The 13,555-nt window shown below is 40.6% G+C and overlaps 1 protein-coding gene and 1 long non-coding RNA gene across 8 annotated transcripts in view; one reads left to right on the plus strand and one right to left on the minus strand.

The window, feature by feature from the left end:
* Window positions 1-13,555, minus strand: part of SLC8A1 (solute carrier family 8 member A1) — a 568,703-nt gene that overhangs the window by 171,443 nt on the left and 383,705 nt on the right. The gene's annotated exons all lie outside the window — the stretch shown is intronic.
* Window positions 335-13,555, plus strand: part of LOC130362664 (uncharacterized) — an 81,901-nt gene continuing 68,680 nt past the window's right edge. For all 3 annotated transcript variants that reach the window (XR_008891512.1, XR_008891513.1, XR_008891511.1), the window contains exons 1-3: window positions 335-403; window positions 1,479-1,664; window positions 5,706-5,785. This is a non-coding gene — a long non-coding RNA (uncharacterized LOC130362664). The remainder of the gene's footprint in view (window positions 404-1,478; window positions 1,665-5,705; window positions 5,786-13,555) is intronic.

The raw sequence follows: 13,555 nt of genomic DNA on the forward strand, positions 1-13,555 counted from the left end.
GTAATACTTACCATACAGGGGTTAATAAAGGATGCATTGTATGGATATAGAGCAGGGGCGTAAATATAGGGGGTGCAGAGATAGCAGTCACATTGGGGCCCTGGTGCCTAAGGGGGCCCCAAAGCACATCTGCCCCATAGGGGACCAGTATTATAAATAGCACATGGGGCCCTGTTGCAGATTTTGCATTGGGGCCCAGAAGCTACAAGTTATATCTCTGCTATAGGATGTAATGTATAGCAATCATTGACTGGTTAATTCAGTGTTTTTCAACTGTTGTATCTCCAGCTGTTGCAAAACTACAACTCCCAGCATGCTCGGACAGCCGTTGGCTGTCCGAGCATGCTGAGGGTTGTAGTTTTGCAACAGCTGGAGGAACATTGGTCAAGAAACACTGGTTAACGTATGATCCCATTCTACACTGCAATACAGAGCATGAACATTTAGCTTTAGTTTGGACTCGCTTTAAAGGGGTACTCCCGTGGAAAACGTTTTTGTAGATCAATGTAGATCATATTGAGTTATGTTAACTCTAGAAAAGACTTCTATCCCACCTCTGAAACTTTAGCCTTAAGTCAGTTTTACCAATGGGACCACGGAATAAAGTTAAAGGGGTACTCCTGTAGAAATATTTTTTTTTTAAATCAACTGGTGCCAGAAAGTTAAACAGATTTGTAAATCACTTCTATTAAAAAATTGTAATCCTTCCAGTACTTTTTAGGGGCTGTATACTAAAGAGAAATACAAAAAAGAAATGCATTTCCTGTGATGTCCTGACCACAGTGCTCTCGGCTGACCTCTGCTGTCCATTTTAGGAACTGTCCAGAGCAGCATATGTTTGCTATGGGGATTTTCTCCTGTTCTGGACAGTTCCTAAAATGGACAGCAGAGGTCAGCAGAGAGCACTGTGGTTAGGACATCACAGGAAATGCATTTCTTTTTTGTATTTTTCTTTAGTATTCAGCCCCTAAAAAGTACTGGAAGGATTAAGATTTTTTAATAGAAGTGATTTACAAATCTGTTTAACTTTCTGGTACCAGTTGATTTAAAAAATAAATAAATAAAAGGTTTCCACGGGAGTACCCCTTTAAAGACTTTATGCACGAAAAATTTACATGAGAAAAGAAAATACACAATTTTACATTGTTAGTGGATTACATAGAGGATTTTGACTTCTCAATTGATGTCAATGTATATATAAATTATATATACATATATATATATATATATATATATATATATACTCAGCTCATCTCCTCTCTATAACATGTAGATTGGGCTACATTATCAATGTTACAGGCTCTGTTTAAAACTGATTCCAAGCGGCAACGACAAGTTTATCAACAGCGAACAATCTTAGGCACATTCAGGAACTTCACTTTCATTCTGTCCTTTGTATCATTGTAAAACTAGCTATTCATTGTTCGAGGTCTGTCAACCATTTAAAAGAAAGACAATAGTTTCTAATTTTATGTTAGTTCAAGCAATGGTCAACAAGCCGTAAAGCTGTGAACGCAGTCCACAACCAGGGAGAACAGCAAGGGTGTACAGCTTATAAAGGCAGATCATACAGCTGCTGTGGGGCCCTTGGTGAAAGAAAAAGCCCATCAATGTGGTCACTACAGGTTGGACTATGATCACATACTGTTTTACACATAAAAAAGGTTGGTACATTTTAGAAGTTATTAAGGCGTACTACAGGATGTTTTATTAAAAAAAATTTATAGCAGATTTACCATTCTGTCGGATATATATATATATATATATATATATATATATATAAAAACCATAATCTTCTTGTTTCAGTCACCAATGCACTCCTTTTCTGGGTTCCCCTGCTTAGCAACTGATGGTTGCACTGATGGTTGATGCTTGGCTGATGCTTTGGTTGATGCTTGGCTGAGCGGCAATCTGACGATTAAGCCTCGGGCCCGGTCTTCTTCCTGGTGCCAGGGCTCAATCGTCAGAATGCAACCCAATAGTCACTGTCCGAGGCAGGACATCACAGCAGCCAGTGGTTGCCTAACTTCAGCATGACGTGCTGACAACAGGAAGCCCAGAAGAGGAACTCAACGGGACAATGGAGGCACCAGGGGATCGTCAGAAGGTAAGTAGATACTTCTTATCCCAGAGTACTTCTTTAAGAGAGTTCTTTTGCATTTAGATAATTTTGGCCCCTTGTTTGGCTATATATTTACATGATTTTTTTGACTGAAGCCAAAGCTAGCAAAAAATTTAAATTTTCTGAAAGCACATGGGTATACTTTTTCACAGGGCATTCACAGAAGTGGTTTTTGTTCTTTGTCTACGAGCATATGCCATCCATATGGATGGAGTCTATCCAAACTGACAATTTATCCCCCTAAAGTCCAAAAAGATCAGCGCTAATTGGTCATAGACAGTCCACTATTGTACAAGTACATACTGTGTAAGTGACCATTTGACCCAAGTGCAACTCTACAAATCATGACGCTTGACTCTCACGGGTTATTACTTTATAGGGTATGGTGGAGGGGTGCTAAAGAATGTAAGCATATAAAGGCTTCTGGTCTTTGTGTAGTCATCAAGTTTTATATAAGGTCCCTCTGAAAGACTAGTATAAGGAATGCATGGAAGTCTACTGCCAGGACACCTGTAGTTGACTAGAGAAGGGTCTTAAGAGATACTTCACGTTACACAGATGTTTAATACTCAGGAGTACATCAGTCCATGGTATTATGATGAATATCTCTGTATTATGGCAGGCAGACAGAATCTCCCACCTGAGCCGCTATAGGAAATTCCCTCCCTAATTTACATGCATACAGAGCTAGCCGAGAGAGACCGGAGTCTGGTAAAGTATGTGAGCTATCCAGTGGGGATTTCAGAAGCTGCTAACACTGCCAATAAAACTAGCTAAACAGAAACATGTTATCCAAGTGTAATGAGTCCCTGGAAACCTTGTGCCAGAACACTTGAAAAAAACAGCCCGACAGCCATGACATGTGAAATACAATGCCTTAGACAGATTCATGTCATCTATAGGATGGAAGCACAACGTGACTTACACAAATACATATGCATAGGCAACAAACCACTAAAGGTGGCTAAGGTTGGGGAGAAAAGGGGATCTTTTGGGCTCAGTACCAAAATATATATAGCGTTTATACTTTGCGCTGTAGTAAACTTCATCAGGACTATAAAACAGCAGCTATAGCTAATTCCAGGAGCTGCCCTATCAATGCTGTAAGCTGATATCTTCTAGACTTTACAAGAACTTCTGGTCGTTTGAAGTCACTTGTGTTTTGTCAATTTACAGCCTCTAAGGTCTGGGGTTCACACAGAGTGATACTACACTCTTTTTGCCTCGGTCAGACATTAAAAACAGAAGCATAAAAGGACACCTCATCCCTCTGTTTACTAGTGACTTTGTTTGGGCAATTTTCCAAATGTATACCTTTTTTTGTGAGGGACCAAAAAGTGCAGTAGACGCTTTCCTGCACAAAAAAGTATACTTTTCCGAAATGGACCAATGGATCACTAGTAGATGTGGATGGGGCCTTATATACTTATAATTCCTCACCATTTTGAGGACACCTGTTTGCTGCTGGTCATCTTGTTTACATCCACAGGCTAAAAGCCCATGCAGACTTAATAAAGTGTTCCTGTCATGACATGTCATTGAGATATATCAAATGTTTTCATCATTGGGGTCTGATTGCTCAGACCCTGACCAATCACTAGAATAAACAAGGAGTGAAGCACATGGATGAGTTCTTCTCTCCTGGCTCTCTCTCTATGGGACCGAGAAGGCCCTACAGACTTGCATTATGTGATCATCTCAGTCACTTGACACAGAGCCCTGGCTGTATCTAGCAACCAATATGGGTCTGAACACCAATAACTTGTTTGATTCATTGATATCACACATATCACCCTGTGTAAATTATAAGGAGTAAGGAGTACAAAAAAGCCTTGTATAATACTGTGGGTACAGGTGAATGGAAGTGGTGACGGTCTATGTGCTAGACTCTCACCTTGTGTAACCCTTGAAGTTATGCATATCAGCCCTTAATATGGGGTACTTAGGTAGGATTGAAGGCCGTCCGGAGCTTGACTGGTATCCAAAGCAGAGGAACCGGTAAAACAGCATAAAGAAAAAAGAATAAAATGCTCTGGTGTGGCGCTATCCACAGAAGGTCCAAGACAACGGCTAGTTCATCAATAAAAGCTTATTTACTGTTTTACCCTGTGTAAACGGGAGATGTGTGGCCAACAATGAGGACGTTTGGGGCCGCACAACTGACCAAGCAATATGCAGGCTCAGTAAACAAGTGTTGATCCCAGAGATCGGCACTTATTATGAGGAGCCCATTGGCCCATGTAAAAGGGTTATCTTAAGATTAAAAGCTCTCACCTATCCGCAGGACAAGTAATAACTAGCTGATATGTGCCCTGTTTGGATATATTTAAAAGTCCCTTTGAGAGGAATGAAGTGAAGTGGATTCACTCAAAGGATTAAGGGCCTCAGTTCTCATGGCTGGTGGAGCTCCCAGTAGTCGGAGCCCTACCAATCAGCTAGTCAGCACCTATCCTGTGGATTGAAGATAACTTAAAATGTTGTCATGACTCCTAAATACTTTTTACAATTGTATAAGTCTAAGCAATCAAGACTATAGGAGAATCCTAATGTATTCTGTGAAGCAACTACATGTAAAAACGTCATTCCAATTTTCAGCCCTATCCACTGATATATGCATTCTACAGTAGGCAATAGTCACCTAACAAAGCCACCTTTAAATGGCGCTGAACCTAGCCTTACGTTTGCAATCTCTTAAATATACGATATTACAGCTAAAAAAAGGTGACATTTGAAAAAAATGTCACATAAGAAAAGCAATACAGTTTCATTAGAAACAAAATGCCTTTCTGACAAGGGCCTTTCTATGGCTGCTGGTAGTTATTTCACCTTGTACGGAGCTCTGTGATATACCTTCCTCTTATCTATGATGGGATGAAAGGTTCATTAAAACTATTTTGACACGTGCTGCGTGAGACATGCTGGAAATGCAGAAACCTCTACATTTTAATAAGGGAGCGGCACATGTATAATTCATTTGGGGCGCGCATCTCGCTCTGCTATACCCATACTCTCTAAACTAATTAGAATAATTAAAAAGGAAATGATGATCATTATTTACATATTCTCCTGATACACAAAACAACAAATATTCGGCTCTATTCACATCAGGGGGGAAAAAAACGGGTTTTATTACATTAAGAGGCCCTTTCTGCTGGTTTTAGCATGAAATATTATGATGGTTGGTGAATTGTTGATATGTCTATTTATAAGGCTTCTGGTTGTTTAGTCCCACAATAGTCAGTCTAATATCAACTGTAGACTTTATAAATAGAACGCGATACATATAACATCATTTTTATAATTGTGTGCATTTATATTATATGGAGTCAGATATTATCTTGAATGTACCACATGTCAATGTATCCCTGTATTTGTAGAAGCCAACTAATTCTCTGGATTGAATATTCATTAAATAATGTACCAATCATGTCTTGTAAGGAAGGCATCAGCTCTCATGTTGTTTTGCTGCAGGTTATTTGCTGTGATGTCGTTATTGTTTCTTATTAGTAATTTCTAAAACTTTTATTGTGCTTAATAAAAAAGAATCTAAGAATACAAAAATGACTGTAGTTTATCTTTATAGGCCACTTTCTTCATTTCAAACGTTTCTGAGTTCCGGAAACTGAGGTTTGGGGAAAGCTGCTACAGCTGTCCCATTCTTAGGTAAGGCCAATAGTCCCATACCATGAGTCACGCAAGTCTGATCCCCACCAATCAAAATGTGATGGCCTAGCCTACGGATAGGCCATTAGTGTTATAGTCTAAGATAACCGTCTTAGCAGTAGACAAACCTTAAAGGAGATCTCCGGTGATAATTAACTTATTCCCTATCCACAGGATAGGAGATAAGTAGTTGATTGCAGAAGGTCCAACCACTGGGGCCCCCTACAATCACAGGGATGGGACCCGGCACTCAGTGAGGAGCATGTGCTGCAGACGGCCACACTCAATTCACTTCTATAGGAGTGCCGAAAAGACCCAAGTACAGCTCTAGGGCATTATCGGTGCTCCCATAGAAATGAATGGAGAGTGTGTGTCTACCAGTAGACGACGCGCGCTCTTCACTGAGTGCGCCTAGGTCCTGTCCTTTTGTGTCCTCCTGTGGATAGGTGATAACTTAATTTTCGCCGGAGTACTCCTTTATTTTTGCTATGCTGGATCTTTTGTCAGCCAGGAAGGTAACTTTCTTTCTAATATTAGGACCCTTGATGTATGTTTTCTTCTATGACAGTGTTATTTTTAATATCTACAAATTAGACAGTATTTGTAAATTCCCCCCAATGTGTGCACCTGAATGTAACCTGGGTACAATACCGTGCAAAAGTCCAAGACAAAAACTCAGTAGTAAATGCCTTTAGATTAGTTGCATTGGACCATGACTCAATAGTGTGAATATAATTTTTTTTTTCAAAAATCATAATAATAATCATTTATATAATGCCAACAAATTCTGCAGCAATTTTGGGAGTACAAATAAAGACAATTATCAGACATTACAATATTACACTCTAAATATTCAAACAGGCAAAGTGAGAGTCCTGCTCAAGAGAGCATATGAAGAATTTGGTTTGGCTTCTCAACTGTATAGTGTATCAATTTATTTTACGATCTATTCTCGACTTACAGACAATACCTTAAAAGATGTACTCCGCTGCTCAGTATTTGGAACAAACTGTTCCGAATGCTGGAGCCAGCGCTGGGAGCTCGTGACATCATAGCTCCGCCCCCTCATGACATCACACCCTGCCCCCTCAATGCAAGTCTATGGGTGGGGGCGTGACAGCCGTCATGCCCCCTCCCATAGACTTGCATTGAGGGGGCGTGACATGACATCATGAGGGGTGGGGCTATGACATCACGCGATCGCGAGATTTGTTCCAAATGCTGAGCAGCGGAGTACCCCTTTAAACTTACATATCTGCATGGTATTTTCATGTGACTGCACACAAAAGCAAACAACAATTTCCTAAATGAATATTTTGGGTCTTTTATTTTACTTCTACAAGCAGTCGATTATTTCTGATGAGAAGGCAAAAAGAAAGGCATGTCCCAGTTGGAGACAAAACGATTATATCTTCTCCAAATATCAAACTAAGTCCTATTCTTCCGGGGATCATACAGTAGCTACGGCGGCCTTTATTAGGTTAATGAATGCAATTAGTTGGAATGTTCTGCCGGCTCGTCTTCAGGTCAGGAGAAGACAATAAAGAATCAATAGAGACTAAACACAGCAGCTAGGAATGAATCAGCCGCCATATTCTGTCTCTGATCAGTCCTCTGTAACAGACCTATTTCTCAGTGTTTTTGCACAATAATTAGTTTATGTTTGCAGTCTAGCGTAGCATACTACGGAATGACAGCCCAAGGGCATCCGACTCACAGAACAACACAGCAAGCGCTCCACGATACAAATAGTATAGACAATACTGCACGTTTTGACAACCTATACAAAGCCTGACATTAGAAAATGTGGTTATATTGACAATACATAAATACACGCACTATGTAGTATTCTGCATTTGAGGAAGACTTCTCACCATTTAGACAACACTATCATCCCTCAATTGCACTCATTGTCATGGACTCAATTTCTTTGAAGACATGAACTGAAGCTCGGTAAATGGACTTCTATTATCTTGTGTCATTTATAGTTCACAAATGGGGCAGAAGGACCTATGAGCCCCGTCAGGCTCTAGGACCTAGGTTTCACAACTGCTGCTGCCAACCCATAGCTATGCTCCCACCTCTGACCTCTGTTACTTGTGAATATGGCTGCTCTAAGAATAAGAGCCTATTGGGGGCAGAAATCCACACTGCTGAGTGAACTCTAAGGCTTCTTTCACACTACAAAATTACTCAATTTTAAAGATCCGCTCGAAGTTCCGTCTGAAAATTGTCTGTAAAACGGCAGTTACAAAATCCTATATGGGCGTTAGAATATCCCATTATAGTCTATGGGATTTTTCTAATAGCCGTTTTAACCCGTTTTCGGCCATTATTAATAACGGTTGTTATTTTGAATGCATGCATGTACTATTTCTCCCGTTCATTCGCCTGTCACAAAATAACGGATGTTATTAAAGGGGTACTCCGGCCCCAAGACATCTTATCCCCTATCCAAATCCCCGCCGCTGGGGACCCCCGCAATCTAGCATGCAGCATCCACCTGTAAGCACTGCTGGAAGCTCTCAGTGTTATGCCTCCCGACCACGGGGACAGAGTATCGTGACATCACGACTCCGCCCCATGTGACTTCATGTCCCGCCCCCTCAATGCAAGTCTATGGGAGGGGGCGTGATGGCCGTCACGCCCCCCCTCCCATAGACTTGCATTGAGGTGGTGGGGCATGATGTCACACGGGGGTGGAGTCGTGACGTCACAATACTCCGTTCCTGTGGTCAGGAGGCATAACACTGAGAGCTTCCAGCAGTGCTTACAGGTGGGTGCTGCATGCTAGACTGCGGGGGTCCCCAGCGGCGGGACCCCCGCAATAAGACATCTTATCCCCTATCCTTTGGATAGGGGATAAGATGACTTGGGGCCAGAGTACCCCTTTAATAACCGGCGATAATGGGTTAAAACGGCTATTAGAAAAATCCCATAGACTATAATGGGATTTTCTAACGGCCGTATAGGATTTTGTAACTGCCGTTCTACAGCCAATTTTCAGACGGAACTTCGAGCGGATCTTTAAAACGGAGTAATTTTGTAGTGTGAAAGGGGCCTAAGCACTCCATCTAAACTGGATTCACATTTTGTAAGTCCTCCTATAGACACACGCGCACACACGCGCACATACACACACTTATTGTGTGGTGCTATTTTTGGCATTTCTTGGTTCTTCAAGCATTTTCAGTGTGTTTTTTGTGGCCTTTTTTTTTTTTTTTTTTTACCAGTGCAAAAAAAATTGTCACAGACCTAAAAAAAAAAAAAAAAAAGAGCCCAATGTACTGAATTCTAGCAACCATCTGGCTGCCACATTTTTGATAATAAAAATTGCAGGTGCAAACTTTATAAAAAGTGTCAATTTTCTAAAAAGTTTAAATAAATAAAAACTTTATGTGTGATGCCAGCCTAGAAAATATTTTATTTTAATATTTCTCAATATTATTGAAAAAAATTGTCTGGAGCTCTCAAAAATTTTCCATATATTAGGTAGCTAACTTATCGTATTTTCGCCGTATAAGACGCACTTTTTCTTCCCCAAAACTGGGGGGGAAAAGTTGGTGAGTCTTATACGGCGAATACACAACTATCGCGGCGGTCCCTGCGGCCATCAACCGCCGGGACCCGTGGCTAATACAGAACATCGCGGAGATGCCCTGTATAAACCCTTCAGACGCGGCGATCAAAGCTGACCGCCGCGTCTGAAGCGAAAGTGAGACTAACCTGGCTGCACCAGGAGGGACCTTACCTGCCTCCTCGGTGTCTGCTCTGTGTCGGGATCCCCTACATGGCCGGCGCTCTCCTTCGTCATCATCACGTCGTTGCGCACGCCGCCCGGTCATCCAATAGGAGCGGCGTGCGTAACGGCGTGATCACGGCAATGGAGAGTGAAGATACCGGGAAGCAGAGACGTTCCGGAGCGACGGGAACACCCCGGGGACGTGGCAACAGCTATGGACCAGGGCAGTGGTGACGAGCGGTGACAGTCTGGAGCGGTGGGGACATGTGAGTATTGCCTCCTATACCAGTGGTCTTCAACCACTGGTATAGTGGTTGTTGCAAAACTACAATTCCTGGCATGCCCCGACAGCCAACGACCTATACTTTACATTGTATTCTACATTTTCCTCATTTAAAATTGGGTGCGTCTTATATGCCGGAGCGTCCTATAGGGCGAAAAATACGGTACTTGCGAGTAAAAAAAAAGTACACTGATCGTAAGTCAATAGGAACCGCAATGAGCAAAGCAAATCACAATGGATTGGTCATGGCTGCTATGACGCAAGTGGGAACAAACCTGGATATAACATTATTATTTTACATATTGCTACTATCATCATTCCTGCTATAATTCTTATAATTACAATAATAATAATAACAATCATTCCACCTGGCTAAAAAGCATCAATATAGAACAAAACACCCCACCAGACATTGTCCCTTTGCTGTTTCAAGTATTTTCTATTTTTTCTCCATGAGAACAACATCTGCAAGCTGGCTGTCCACAGACGCCAAAGGGCACGGTAGAGGTTAGATATGCTGAGCGCTACTACTTTCAGGTCCCTAGAGATAAACTGCAGCAGAGTATTTTCCTCCGGATCAGGGAAACCCTGTCATTTAGCATTCAAGTAATGTCTTCAGCACAGACTTGCATATGTGATCATTTCTCATCTCCCATCAAATGCTATTCATAGCGCCGTCTTTGTTTTTACCCTTCTGCTCTATCGACTTGCGATGAGCTAGCAAAGCCTCCACATATGTAGTGCTGCACATACCAACACCCTGTCGTCCTTGAAATGCTGGGTAAATAATATGGGGTGCTGCTGAATAAACCCCAAGCACATTATTATGATAATGATATGCTGAATATATATGTGCATGTCTTTGTGGTACATGCGTGTGATCCAGATATGATACATACAGAATTTCATTACTATGATATACATTTTATTACAATACACCTGTGCTGCCCTTGAATAGGTTATACAGACCCCCTCCAAAAGTTTTAATAATAGTATTTTGAAAATAAAATGCTTAAAGCACAAAACAGTAGGTGATCATATAGATAGGCTGCAATTTACACTGAACCTACCATTTGGTACTGGACGGCTGAGACAGAGAGTCCATAGCATGACATTAGAAGCCAGATTGTATATGGCTGTAGAAGAAGTCCCAATGGGTCCATGCCATAGATCTATATGCAGAAGTATGGCACGTCCTGATTCCACTATATTAAAGGGCTGTTCTTTCAAGAAGCAATGCTGCAAGGTTAGAGTGCCTCTCATTAAGGCATCCAATTGAATTTAACAAAAATAACCTATATAAGTTAAGGTTTACCAAGGCATAGTTTGGCCCCATAGGCACCTATGGAATCTGTATTCCTGGTGTGTACAATGCAAAACATGTACATTGATGTAATATGGCCCTATGCCTGATGCTTTAGATCTGCTTATCTCTCGACTTAAAGGGGTACTCTACTGGAAAACATTTTTTTTAATCAACTGGTGCCAGAAAGTTTAACAGATTTGTAAATTACTTCTATTAAAAAATATTAATCCTTAATTTTCTTTCTGCCTTACCACAGTGCTCTCTGCTGACACCTCTGTCCATTTAGGTTTTTTAGCAGGATAGGTTTTCTATGGGGATTTGCTCTTACTTTGGACAGTTCCTAAAATGGACAGAGGTGTCAGCAGAGAGCACTGTGGTCAGGCAGAAAGGACAACCCTTAGACTTATACCCAACACAGACAGTGAACATCCCTTCAAGCAGGTGTATAACATTACCTAGAATGTTTCTGTACCCTCATCCCTCCACGTAACAGATCCATGAATTGAGCTGGCTGGGTGCACAGGGTGTTGCAACCGGATGCAGAAACAATGAATGTAGAAACTCCACAAAAAGTGAAATCCCGGCACTCCAGACTTCAGCTTTTACTTTAAAACATATCAGTCTTATTTAAACTATTAAAATACAAAAAGATCTATAAAAAAAATACAAAAACAACCAACGTGGTTCGGAATTAACCTTCATCCCCTTTTTTCTAACATCCCCTAATTGGTCTGACCTCTTATCACTTTGCCCCCTTTCAAAACCTCTGGGTCTTGAAGCCATCAAAAGTGCAATTTTATATGTTGTGACGATGTGTCAAAAGTTTTTTTTTTAATTACATAAAAACTTCCCACAATATTTTAAGGAGTAAGAAATCAGATAACAGCCCAATGATATAGTTTGATAACATTTTTAAACATTTAACCTATGTAAACCAATATATTAAGAGCCCTATTATACGGAGTGATTACTGGCCGAAAAGGGTGATATTGCCCTGTGTAATGGGGCCAGCTATCAGCCAATAAATGCAATATATATATATATATATATATATATATATATATATATATACATACCATATACACATATATATATATATATATATATATATATATATACACCAAAAAGAAGATGGTCCATGGGTGGCTGAAACGCAGCACTTTGGAAATGGAATAAACCACTTGAACTCTGACTTCAGTGTGCTGCAGCAATCTTCTTTTTGGTGTGGATGACTATGGGCCTTGGACCTGGGCTATCTCCACTGCCCTTATCTTTTGGAAATACTTAGGTGCCGCTCAAACTCCAAATTTTTCCTATATATATATATATATATATATAATGCATATTAGTCAGCTGAATGGGTCTATGATGCATATTAGTCAGCTAAATCACTGCTCTTCGGCTTCACATTTTCCTACGCAATGGGATTTGGGGTCAATGAGTGATGACAGTAGAGGGCCACATGAACGATCTGGCATTGTTTTTAATGCTTTCCCAATGTGATGGCCGAGCCTTGTAAAAGACTCTGTAATGGATCACAGATCTACAAGACTGGTTAGAGCACGGTCCGGACCATCTAATAGGGCCCTAAGAATTGTTTCCTAGTACATGAGGGTTAAATGATATAATGTATGCATTAGAAACCGATGTGACACAGTGCATACTAACATAATTTAGGGAACATAATGGCTTACGTCTACTACTATATTTTACTATTGAGGCAACTGAATAGTGTTTAATATCCAGCAGTGAATTTAGCCATCAAGCACAGAATGTTTCATGTAGAATTAATCATTTCTTCCTTTATCTGAGTGGGGGTCATACTTGTATGAGGTGTGTTTCCTCCCTTTTCTAACTCCATATCTCTCAAAATGTTTTTGTCTTAGAGATATGGAAAGAAAAGCCGACACATTGGCACTTCATCATTGGGGAGTTAATTATAAGTCTAATACATTGGAATTACAAACTCTGAGCATGTTGGTTTGCTCTAAAAATGTATGGCTCGTGCTTCTTATGTGGGTTTGCTAATTTACCCCCGCTAAGGTTTAGAAATCCGTGGATAAAAGCAATCTGACAGCTTGTTTGAATGACTTACAGAAGAGGAAATCAATGGGAACAGCAGGACAGATGTAGAAGAAATATATTTTGCATCATGGCTGTGGGGAGATTTTTTTCCTTTTCTGGAAAATGGCACAAAATAAAAAAATTCACAAATTTTTGCAAGAAGACAGTTTTTCTAATCCCCTATATTTAGTGGTTCTAGAATTAGCTCACTTGGGAGTCTAGATTTCCAACTCGCAACTGATGGAGTCAAGCGTTTCACTGGAAAAGTGGTTTACAATGATAAAATCTACAGACTGTAATGTATTCAGACATGGAATTCAATGGACCTTCAATCTAACATCACAGCACTGCCAGATCATCTAGAATTACACAAGA

The sequence above is a fragment of the Hyla sarda genome, chromosome 3 (genome assembly GCF_029499605.1).
Source record: "Hyla sarda isolate aHylSar1 chromosome 3, aHylSar1.hap1, whole genome shotgun sequence".
NCBI lineage: Eukaryota > Metazoa > Chordata > Amphibia > Anura > Hylidae > Hyla > Hyla sarda.